General features: G+C 40.7%; 1 non-coding gene across 1 annotated transcript; it reads right to left on the minus strand.

Moving 5' to 3' along the window:
- Positions 1-5,838: 5,838 nt before the first annotated feature.
- On the minus strand, positions 5,839-5,909 carry trnag-gcc (transfer RNA glycine (anticodon GCC)). The gene has a single exon. It is a non-coding gene; the product is annotated as a tRNA-Gly (tRNA).
- Between the last annotated feature and the right edge of the window lie 6,307 nt (positions 5,910-12,216).

Consider the following 12,216-nt stretch of genomic DNA (forward strand, 5'->3'; position numbering starts at 1 on the left):
GAACATCAGCATATCCACACATATCAGATCCTCTCCTCTATGACTCAGAGACCTCTGCCTATCTCTAATCTACTGAAATATTGCGCACAAATTATATTTTACATGTAATATATATTACATATGTTCCATATAAATATAGGTGGTTTTTAAGGTCACAGGTACATGTTTAAACTGATTTCATTTAAATTTTGCTCAGCATCTCCATTCACTGACTAAGTGTAATTTCAATCATTTGGTATTTAAGATACATAATAAACTGTGAGACATGCAATAATGGCTACAGTCCAAACGAAAATGAGATATGAAACGCAGATGAGTCGAATAGAAGTGTTTTCTGTAATACAAGCAGTATTCATGCGTGGGCTACTGTGTAACCTCTCAGCTGTTGGTCTGTGCTCCTAGACAGAGAGGTGATATTTCATGCCTCATTCGTCAGGATGAATGAGTAAAACATTTAACCACACGACACATGTCGAAATGAAGACGTGTTGTTTGTTGTGTTAGATTAAGCCTTTTGATGTTAGCACAGAGCTAAATGAGATTGAGTCATAGTGATCCTTCCCCACAATGTGCAGTTTCTCAAGCAAATCACATTTCCATGACAGGGTCAGTCCCTATACTGAATTCTCTCATGCATGAGACTGGTGAAAGTGCTAGATATTCAAGGCATTATGACGCTGGTGATTGCTCCTGAACAAAGTGCTGGGTTTAACATTTTCAGTTTGTACAGATGATGCTTTAGTATCTCAGAGTATGATAATATATTTTCCCACTGATTCTCCAACCCCCCTTTTTGAGTATATGGACACCAGAACACTACCAGAGGTACCACAGAGTATGCACTAAAGCCTACACTGAATATGTAGAACCCTCTTTCCAATCTTAACCATATTTTCTTATTGATGCAGTTGATTCAGAATATTTATAACATTAATGCACTGACTATTAAACTTAAAAACAGCTGATTGTCTCTAAGCATTCAGACAGATTCTTTAATAATCTCATCGGGATTACCTCTGGTATCGCTGGTTTGTATACTCCTCGGAAGCGCACTGTCTGTGTATAGATGAGTATGGATATTATTAGTGTGTGAACTATAGTGAGACACAACTGATGTAATGACATCCTTCTCTGTAGTTCTGACTGAGATCAGAAACCGCAGCGAAAACTTCTGATATCAACCTCTTCATACCTACATTTCGTGTCTTCTTGTTTCTTTAGTTTCTGGTCCACAAATCACTGGGTTTGTGATTGGTGTTGTGACTGTGGTTGGGGCCATGACTGGATTTGGGCTGTGTTGGTTCTGCAAAGGCCAAAAGAAAAGGTATAAATTCTCACTGACTCCACAAACAGTGCATTGATCATCATTATCTAGGTGGATGGAGGTGTCATGGATGGTTGGTGGTGTATTTAACTGAAAGACAGAGACTTCTGCTGTAGTAAACTGTGACTGGAGGTTTAGTAAACTGGGACTGGAGGTTTAGTAAACTGGGACTGGAGGTGTAGTAAACTGGGACTGGAGGTTTAGTAAACTGGGACTGGAGGTGTAATAAACTGGGACTGGAGGTGTAATAAACTGGGACTGGAGGTTTAGCAAACTGGGACTGGAGGTTTAGTAAACTGGGACTGGAGGTGTAGTAAACTGGGACTGGAGGTTTAGTAAACTGGGACTGGAAGTGTAGTAAACTGGGACTGGAGGTGTAATAAACTGGGACTGGAAGTGTAATAAACTGGGACTGGAGGTGTAATAAACTGGGACTGGAGGTTTAGTAAACTGGGACTGGAGGTGTAGTAAACTGGGACTGGAGGTTTAATAAACTGGGACTGGAGGTGTAGTAAACTGGGACTGGAGGTTTAGTAAACTGGGATTGGAGGTGTAGTAAACTGGGACTGGAGGTTTAGTAAACTGGGACTGGAGGTTTAGTAAACTGGGACTGGAGGTGTAGTAAACTGAGACTGGAGGTTTAGTAAACTGGGACTGGAGGTGTAATAAACTGGGACTGGAAGTGTAATAAACTGGGACTGGAGGTTTAGTAAACTGGGACTGGAGGTTTAGTAAACTGGGACTAGAGGTGTAGTAAACTGGGACTGGAGGTTTAGTAAACTGGGACTGGAGGTGTAATAAACTGGGACTGGAGCTTTAGTAAACTGGGACTGGAGGTGTAGTAAACTGGGACTGGAGGTGTAGTAAACTGAGACTGGAGGTTTAGTAAACTGGGACTGGAGGTTTAGTAAACTGGGACTGGAGGTGTAATAAACTGGGACTGGAGGTGTAATAAACTGGGACTGGAGGTTTAGTAAACTGGGACTGGAAGTGTAGTAAACTGGGACTGGAGGTTTTGTAAACTGGGACTGGAGGTGTAGTAAACTGGGACTGGAGGGAAAGTAAACTGGGACTGGAGGTGTAGTAAACTGGGACTGGAGGTTTAGTAAACTGGGACTGGAGGTTTAGTAAACTGGGACTGGAGGTGAAGTAAACTGGGACTGGAGGTTTAGTAAACTGGGACTGGAGGTTTAGTAAACTGGGACTGGAGGTGTAGTAAACTGGGACTGGAGGTGTAATAAACTGGGACTGGAGGTGTAGTAAACTGGGACTGGAGGTTTAGTAAACTGGGACTGGAGGTTTAGTAAACTGGGACTGGAGGTGTAATAAACTGGGACTGGAGGTTTAGTAAACTGGGACTGGAGGTGTAGTAAACTGGGACTGGAGGTGTAGTAAACTGGGACTGGAGGTGTAGTAAACTGGGACTGGAGGTTTAGTAAACTGGGACTGGAAGTGTAGTAAACTGGGACTGGAGGTTTAGTAAACTGGGACTGGAGGTGTAGTAAACTGGGACTGGAAGTGTAGTAAACTGGGACTGGAGGTGTAATAAACTGGGACTGGAGGTGTAATAAACTGGGACTGGAGGTGTAGTAAACTGGGACTGGAGGTGTAGTTAACTGGGACTGGAGGGAAAGTAAACTGGGACTGGAGGTGTAATAAACTGGGACTGGAGGTGTAATAAACTGGGACTGGAGGTGTAGTAAACTGAGACTGGAGGTGTAATAAACTGGGAATGGAGGTGTAGTAAACTGGGACTGGAGGTTTAGTAAACTGGGACTGGAGGTGTAGTAAACTGGGACTGGAAGTGTAGTAAACTGGGACTGGAGGTGTAATAAACTGGGACTGGAGGTGTAGTAAACTGGGACTGGAGGTGTAGTTAACTGGGACTGGAGGGAAAGTAAACTGGGACTGGAGGTGTAATAAACTGGGACTGGAGGTGTAATAAACTGGGACTGGAGGTTTAATAAACTGGGACTGGAGGTTTAGTAAACTGGGACTGGAGGTTTAGTAAACTGGGACTGGAGGTGTAATAAACTGGGACTGGAGGTGTAATAAACTGGGACTGGAGGTGTAGTAAACTGAGACTGGAGGTTTAGTAAACTGGGACTGGAAGTGTAGTAAACTGGGACTGGAGGTTTAGTAAACTGGGACTGGAGGTTTAGTAAACTGGGACTGGAGGTGTAGTAAACTGGGACTGGAGGTTTAGTAAACTGGGACTGGAGGTGTAGTAAACTGGGACTGGAGGTTTAGTAAACTGGGACTGGAGGTTTAGTAAACTGGGACTGGAGGGAAAGTAAACTGGGACTGGAGGTGTAGTAAACTGGGACTGGAGGGAAGTAAACTGGGACTGGAGGTTTAGTAAACTGGGACTGGAGGTGTAGTTAACTGGGACTGGAGGGAAAGTAAACTGGGACTGGAGGTGTAATAAACTGGGACTGGAGGTGTAGTAAACTGGGGCAGGTGGTACAGTCATTATTCTACTCAGCAGAAAGCATAGATGACAGGACAGATGGATTATTCGGGGCAAGTGTTTTCAGTTAAAATACAGAGAATGTAATGCAGTATGTGAAGATGTTAAATATGATTTGAAAGCATGTCTTACATTCTATTTTTGTCTGTCATAGGAGACATTACAATACAAGCAATAATGCAGCTGATCAGCAGACTGAGATGGACAACATCTAGCCGGCCAAGGCCTATGTGGTACAGAACCAGGTGAAGAAAACTTGATATTAGAAAAAAAGAAACAGAAATATTCAGTTGGGACATTAGATGCAGACATGGAGTAAACACTGCAGCTGCTACGTGCGGCGCACTGCGCGTTTTATTTGTGTGCCTATAACAAACTCTACTTTATAACAAACTTGCTATTCTGTGTTCGACCCTGAATTTTCGTTTATTGACTTTGTTTGTGGATTGCGCTCTGGCTTTGGTGTTTTTGTTATCGCGGGGAGAAGGACAGGTAAGGAAGGGGATCCCCGCGGTAGTGTTAACGCTGTATAGGGATAGGTTAGAGGCGGGTGCCACTCCTGTATTTTTGTTATTAGTTAGTTAGTGTAGTCAGGTTTCCTTTGGCTCTGCCACCTTTTTGTTTTGAAGTTCTGAGTGTTGTCAGTGTAGACATTTAGGGTGGTTTTTGTTTTACTAGTTTCATTCCTTTGGCACCGTCTGTCGTCCTCTCCCAGCTTTGTGTGTTTTTGTGTGTGTTTGTAAATATTTTGTAAATCTCACTTTGTAAATATTCTCAATTATATCGTGCACTTTTTCCACAACTGATTCCCCGTGTCCGTGTTTTCCTTCTCCATCACACTGTCCCAAAACCAGCACAGGTGGTGGGTTCCTGTATGTTATGTCCCCCCCTACATACCCCTAGATACCACACTACACCAGGGACGTAACAGCTGCATAGAGGGAGTTCAAACTCTCAAGTGAGCCCCCCCCCCCCTTAATCTATTTAAGAATTCAATCCCAAAACTCATGTCTTTGATAACATGGCTACAGATGTTAAAGTAAATATTATATTGAGCCAAAGCACACGCACGCGTGCAATTGCGCACACACACACACACACACACACACACACACACACACACACACACACACACACACACACAGACACACACACACACACACACACACACATACACACACACACACACACACACACACACACACACACACAGACTTTTTCCATCCACTTTAGAGCTAGGGGTAGCTGTTCCCTCCCTCAGCTGTCTTACTTCCATTGGTCAAGGTCCATTTTAGAGCCGCAAGTTCCATCTGAACTTTAAACCAGATCTGTGGCATTACATTGATGCTAGTTTTTATGTCAAATCTCATCTTGTATCCATTTTGTTTTCTCTTTTCTATCCTTATGTGTTTTTTTTTTCTTATACCTCCAGTGGTGGGGTTGAACAGGATGTCACTTCAGGATGTCACTGGTCATTTGAAACAGAGGTTCATCATGAAGACGAAAGCAAAACAGTCAAACGTCATATGTCCTGATTTTAAATCTTTTCTCTCTGCATATACCCTCGGTGGTTGGTTTATATGGTTGCGTTTTCACATCCACTGCTCTGCAGAGGCTGTCATGAATGTAGCTGTAGCATGAATGTAATCTGAGATCATATTACTGCTCAGTTAGATCCCTTCCATCATCAAACACACATTCTGTATTACAGTCTTCTCATTATTCTGTCCAGAACTGTACATCTCTTTAGGGTTGGGCAGTAGACTGGTGCAAGCTGTGCAAGCCGTGATTTCGTCAGCACGCAAGGAAAACCGTTTTCCATTTATCAACAGTGTTGTGCTGTGTGCTGTCAAGGCATAATGACTCAGTGCAATGTTTGTGTAGAGTTTATGTATCTATGAATTGACAACACGTTCTTATTCCCAGCTCTTCAAATACGGCAGCTTGGTCAGCGGTCCAACGCTTCAAACTGTGACGCTCTCTAGGTACCCCTCTAGCGTCAGTTTTGCTAACGCACCAAAAAAAAAAAAAAAAAAGAAGCGGATGCATTGGCCGGGAATCGAACCCGGGCCTCCCGCGTGGCAGGCGAGAATTCTACCACTGAACCACCAATGCAACTGAGGTCATTATAGAGGCGCAGTGTACTCCAAAACCAGGGAAGCGTCTGACCTTGAAAAGGCTAGAATGGGCATGCGTCACGGTGTTGCAGCAGTTAGCGCTGTAACCTCCACGACGCGTCAATTCTAGCTTTTCCGCCCTGGGGACGCTCGCCTTAGAGGTACTAAAATGGACCCACTGCTATGTATTGAAAAGCCCTGCGCGTGCAAAACTGATGCTAGAGGGGTACCTAGAGCATCACAGTTTGAAGCGTGGGGCCACTGACCAAGCCCCCGCATTTGACGAGTTGGGAATGAGAACGTGTTGGAATCTACATACAGTCAATGTTTTTACAGCACTGAGTAATCCATGTTTGGCGGGAAACATGTATAAACAAGCCCCCCGCCCACCCCAAACAGCTCAAAGATGTGATCTTTGATGGGGGAAGTTCATCAGATTTCTATGTACTTCCTTTCTCCTTTTTCTTATTCAAACCACTGCATTAAAAAAAATCTGACCAATCAACCGCCGGCTGTATAATTTAATCAGGTGGCTGTGGTCCTCTCATAACCGAGAGTCTACAGTAAACACATGAAGAACTTGCAGAGCATCTCAGAGCATCTCAGTCAGTGTTAGTGTCTAACTGTGGGTTGGTGAGTGTATGTATAGAGAGAAACTGACATCTACCAGCTATAAGTATCTTGGTGCTAGCCAGTGGGGGACAGGCACCCCCTTCTTAGTCTTGGAAAAAAAATGAAGATTTCTCCTTTTCTTCAGCCAAAGGGAGTCTTTTTTTTCTCCTGTCACTGTTTTCATAGGCTTTTGTTGATTGGTATTGTCAGGCCTTGCATTCTGTGAGCATGCTTAGTGACAATATCCGTTATTAAAAACAAAAACAACAACAAAAAAAACCACTTTGCAAGTCAAACTGATATGAATTGATGGGTATAAAACAACCTGATACCCTACTGCATCCCACCCACAGTGGTGTGAAGGTCCTCTTTTAACATCTTTTAAAGATATTTAGGGACATTCAAATTCTTTGTGACTAAGGCCCATACTTGACAACTCGTTCAGCTTACACACATACTGACAACATGTTAATATATTTTATAGTAATGAGAAGAAAATATTTTATATTGTGACGAGCAAAAGGGACAGGTAGTGATGACACTCAAGGAGGGTGGTGCTGCAGAAATCTCTATTTTTATTGTTTCTTTTTATATCTCATTATATCTTTTCATATCTATAAGATCTTATAATTATGTATTTTCATACTGTGTCAATTAAAATCTTTCTCTTCTACCTGTTTGTCTGTTCGTGTGTGTATTTCTTAAGATTTGGTGGGAGATGTATGCTGTGAATAATGTGCTCTGATAAATTAAAGTTCATTAAAACTGAAACCTGTTTCATTTAAATATTGTTCACAACTGCACATCACTTTTTAAATAAGAACAGCAAATAAGACAAAGCAATGGATGTTATTAAATCAAGACATTGTCTGAGAATCCAGAATTTACAGAAAATGAATGATCAACTTAAGTTTTCAGGAATTTTTTAGTACAAGAAACAGTACAACTACTAATACAAATAAATATATTAAAATGAGAAAATACTTTGTCTATCTTACAGCCTCCTTCATCTGTTGTCATGGTAAATTAGGAACGCTTTAATCATATTGTATTGTCTGTGTATTTAGAATCTTTGAGACCAAAACATGCAACGGACTCTCACAACACTGCGATCAGGAATGATGGCAATGAGGTTGAATGTTTGTCACTCAAAGCTTTGAGTGTGTGTGTGTGTGTGTTTCTTTTACAATGATCTCTGTTTGTCTTGTTTAAAGAGGACAAGTTCCTCTTATGCGTGTTATCGGCTCCATCACGAACCTCACGCTACCACTCCTCCAGCTCTCCAACAGAATTGTGGGAATTGTAGTCTGTGTGACCCCTCACTGTCAATATACTGGTTACTGTGAACCTGTTGAGAATAAGTCACACATACATGAGCTCAAGTTTATCACATGGTGAGTGCCTCTCTTCACACATGACATGATTCCACAGGAATTTGGAAACTGCATTTTATGCAATTAAATAAGATGGCAGAGGGGCTACAAGAAATTGCTGAGTCTTTCAAAAGAAATGTTTGACTGTGAACCTGCTGGGAATAAAAGACTGGGATAGTACCTTTCAGAATGACTTTAGACGAGTATATTAAGATCAGACACGGTGAATGTTTAAGCATGATGCCACAAAACACCAGAAAAAAGGCTTTTAAAAAAGGGAAGGTTGCCACAAGAGGGAGCTCTAAACTTAAGTCTCTGATCACTATTTGTAAGCTTCTGTTTTAGGTATGTGTAGAAAATCAGTTAATTCCATTGTGAGGAGTAGAGAGAGGAGCACGTTAGCGTCCCAACTGTCTGAAATTCATCAGTAAATGTGTGGAAATTTGTGAGTGTGTTTTTTAGATTTAATTTTGAAAGGCGAATTCAGCTGTCATAAAGAGCTTTTCGTCTTTGCTTTTTTTTTGTCTTGTTCACCAGCACGCAATGCCTCCAAAAATGCAAGGAGCACATACTTTCAGACCAGAGACTGAATACAGTACTGCAATACTCAAAAAGAGCGATGACTAGAAACAGAGTGTTCAATGCTATTCCTCTTTATCACGTGATAGCAAGATAAAACAGAATAGAAAAAGTGCCCAGAAGTTTGCCAGTGCAGAGAGAGACTAGAGAAGGGGAAAAAAAGTGCAAAAAAAAAAAAAAAAGAATGAATCTGTTGAATCCGGTATTCGGCTGCCTCTCAGACTATTCTCTTGATACATTTCTAACCCATTACGAGCGTTAGAACGCATACTCACAGCCGCACATGTCGGAAGCGGTACGTCTGGCACAACGTCATCTGCGGAAGATCACCTGCTTTATAAGAAGGAGATGCTCTGTAACGTATGACATTTCTCGGGTGAACCGGAAAACGAAGGATTCAGAAGTGAATTAGCTTTATTCTGTTCTGGCCTGTTTGTAACTGTTCTCGGTATTTCCCAGACTCCAGGTAAGAGGTTGGAAGTAATATTATTTTAATTCATGTTTTCTTGAAATGCTTAATTATATAATTAATTCGTTCGTCACCGAGTACCGAGTCCCGGCACTCTTGAAGAAATGTGCGGATGCAAGTCATTAACCGGAAAGTCAGTCTAATAGAACGGACTTGAGGACTTGATTAGCCTATAGAATCCCTTATCTGCACTTAAACTGTTAATGGAGCAGAAAAAAAAACCTTTTGCATCGCCCGTGTACCTATATATAAACAAATATGAAGCCCGTGTCCCTGCACATCATGTATCGGTCTAAAGTCATCTCAAAACCGAGAATAACTGTCGCGTATAAACAGTTGGATTACCATGTCACCTCGTGTCTTATTTGCTCACGTGGCCTTTGACCGCACATTAATCGAAAGTATTAATCCACCTGCTGAACTCTGCATGGGACTTTACTGTACAGGGCAGTTGTTTTCGTTTACCTGTAAAATTGTTTCGTGGTCCTGGTATTGTATGAAATGGTTTTAAAAATAAACCACATAAAAGCTTGTATTTTGAAAGAACGGGTTGTATATAAATGAGACAGAGAAAGTTATAAGATAGTAAATCAGGTGACAGCTTTTCTAGGTTTACCCAAATTTTTTGAATGTCTTGAGGAAAGATGAATTCTAAATTCTTCGCGTTTCTTCTGTTTTCTTGTTTTGGGAGGCAGATGTAAAAATAACCTTGGTCTGTTTTGTAAATCATTTTTTACTATGTTATGTTTTCAGAGCAGATCAGTGTAACCCTCTGCTGTGTGGAAATCTGTTCGTCTGAAAGATGCGAATATCGAGTCCCCCTGGATGTACTAAACCGTCATCAAACTGGTTCTGATTCTGGTCAGCAATGGGAACATGATGGGGTAGGTAAATTCAAAGCACCGATTCTTTCTTGAATCCTTTTCCAACTTTTCATTTTTTCTTATCCCGTGTCTTCTCCTCGTCTTTCATTATTAGCACTTACGTTGTTTTAATACATGTTGCTTCCTGCAGTTGTTTGAATCATTGTTGTGCTGTACCGTTGCCCACTGAACAAAGCGTAACGCTTATCAAGGAAAGCCGTGTTTACAACTCAGAATGTGTGAGTGTAGTTAGTTGATAAATATTCTCTTTTTCATTATAGTGATTGTTCTCTACATTTTCGTATTTTGCGATTAGCGTCTCGTGGCTCTTCACCCTAATGAAGGGGGGAGGAACTTCATGGAGCCAGTAATAATTGTCTCTCACGGACTCCTTATCACCAGGCACTGTCTGGACAACATCACAATGGAACCACAGTAAGACTCTAATCAGGTAAGAGTTTTTATGTGTGTGAAATGATGGACAGAGCGTGAGAGAAAGACAGAAGACAGAGAGAGAGACAGAGAGAGAGAGAGAGAGAGCAAATACTTGACATTTGAATCATTTCAACCTTTGACTAATGACTGTATTTGAAACAAATGTCATTTTCGTAGTAATTCATACTTTCCCTTTTCCCTCCCTAAGACATACAAGGTCTATTTTAAAGGTAAGTTCCTTACCATGCTCACACACACATCATCACACACTCATTTTCACATTTGTTTTAATACTAAGAAACTATGTCCTAGATTTACTAAAGACTTTTGGTAGATGCTTCTGTGAGTTTTAATGAATGTGTTTTATGAAAGCCAAGATTTTCAGTGCATTCTTTTCTTATATGATTTTACAGATTTACAGTGTCCCCAAATCTATGTTACAAGTTCCTTTTTTTACTGATATATTAGTAAAGTTCAGTTAATTTATAATTTGGCTTGGGGTATTAAGAGATTGCAGAACAGTACAGTTTAATCTCTGTCCAGTCTATAGATGTGTAATCTGTAAATGTGTAATGAAACATGTGAGATGAGCTGTGTGTTTTTGTGTGTCAGCCTCCAATGGTTCTCTGCCCGCGTCAGACAATTCAAGTGGTGGTAAGTGTATAACAAGAGTTAGTTTTGACTCACAATATTTCTCACCGATAACTCAGATGTTACCAAACTCCCTATTGTTGCTGCGAATTCAATCAGAAAGTGCTAGAACATCAACATATCCACACATATCAGAACCTCACCTCTATGGCTCAGCGACCTCTGCATATCACTAATCTACTGAATAATTGGGCACAAATCATATATTACATGTAATATATATTACATATGTTACATATAAATATAGGTGGTTTTTAAGGTCATAGGTACATGTTTAAACTGATTTCATTTCAATTTTGCTCAGCATCTCCATTCACTGACTAAGTGTAATTTAAATCATTTGGTATTTAAGATAGATAATAAACTGTGAAACATGCAACAATGGCTTCAGTCCAAACGAAAATGAGATCTGAAACGCAGATGAGTCGAGTAGAAGTGTTTTCTGTAATACAAGCAGTATTCATGCGTGGGCTACTGTGTAACCTCTCAGCTGTTGGTCTGTGTTCCTAGACAGAGAGATGATATTTCATGCCTCATTCGTCAGGATGAATGAGTGAAACACTTAACAACACGACTCATGTCGAAATGAAGTGTTCTCAAGCAAATCACATTTCCATGACAGGGACAGTCCCTCTACTGAATTCTCTCATGCATGAGACCGGTGAAAGTGCTAGATATTCAAGACATTATGACGCTGGTGATTGTTCCTGAGCAGAGTGCTGGGTTTAACACTGTCAGTTTGTACAGACGATGGTTTAGTGTCTCAGAGTATGATAATATATTTCCCTACTGATTTTTCAACGTCCTCTTTGACTGTAAGACACCAGAACACTACCAGAGGTACCATAGACTACGTATTAATCTAACTTAATGAACTCTTGTGTTTCAGTTTTGAATGTTTCGTCTGGCCAGAATGGCTCCAGTGAGTATACATGAAGAATTATTCAATTTAAACAGTTCACTCGAGCCATATCTTTTCACATGTATATAATTAGCTATCATTTAGATTATCATGAATATGTTAGTATATTATACATATAGTATTATTGTATATTAGTATGATTGTCTGAGGTGACACGGCATAGTGTTAAGGTCCTCGCTCAGGGACACATCAGTCGTTGACTGACTGTTGTGAATGTTTGAGATTCAAATTCACAAATGTTCATTTACCTTGATGCTTTGTGGACTCTTACACTATAACAACCTTCTCTTTGTCTCTTGCTGAAGTCGCACAACCTCTTGTTATAGATGGATAAAACTTAGTAAATTATGAATTTTTTTTTTTGACCGTTGGTCTTTTTGGGTTAACAACGGTCAGTTAAG

Source organism: Chanos chanos, chromosome 9, assembly GCF_902362185.1.
Source record: "Chanos chanos chromosome 9, fChaCha1.1, whole genome shotgun sequence".
Lineage (NCBI taxonomy): Eukaryota > Metazoa > Chordata > Actinopteri > Gonorynchiformes > Chanidae > Chanos > Chanos chanos.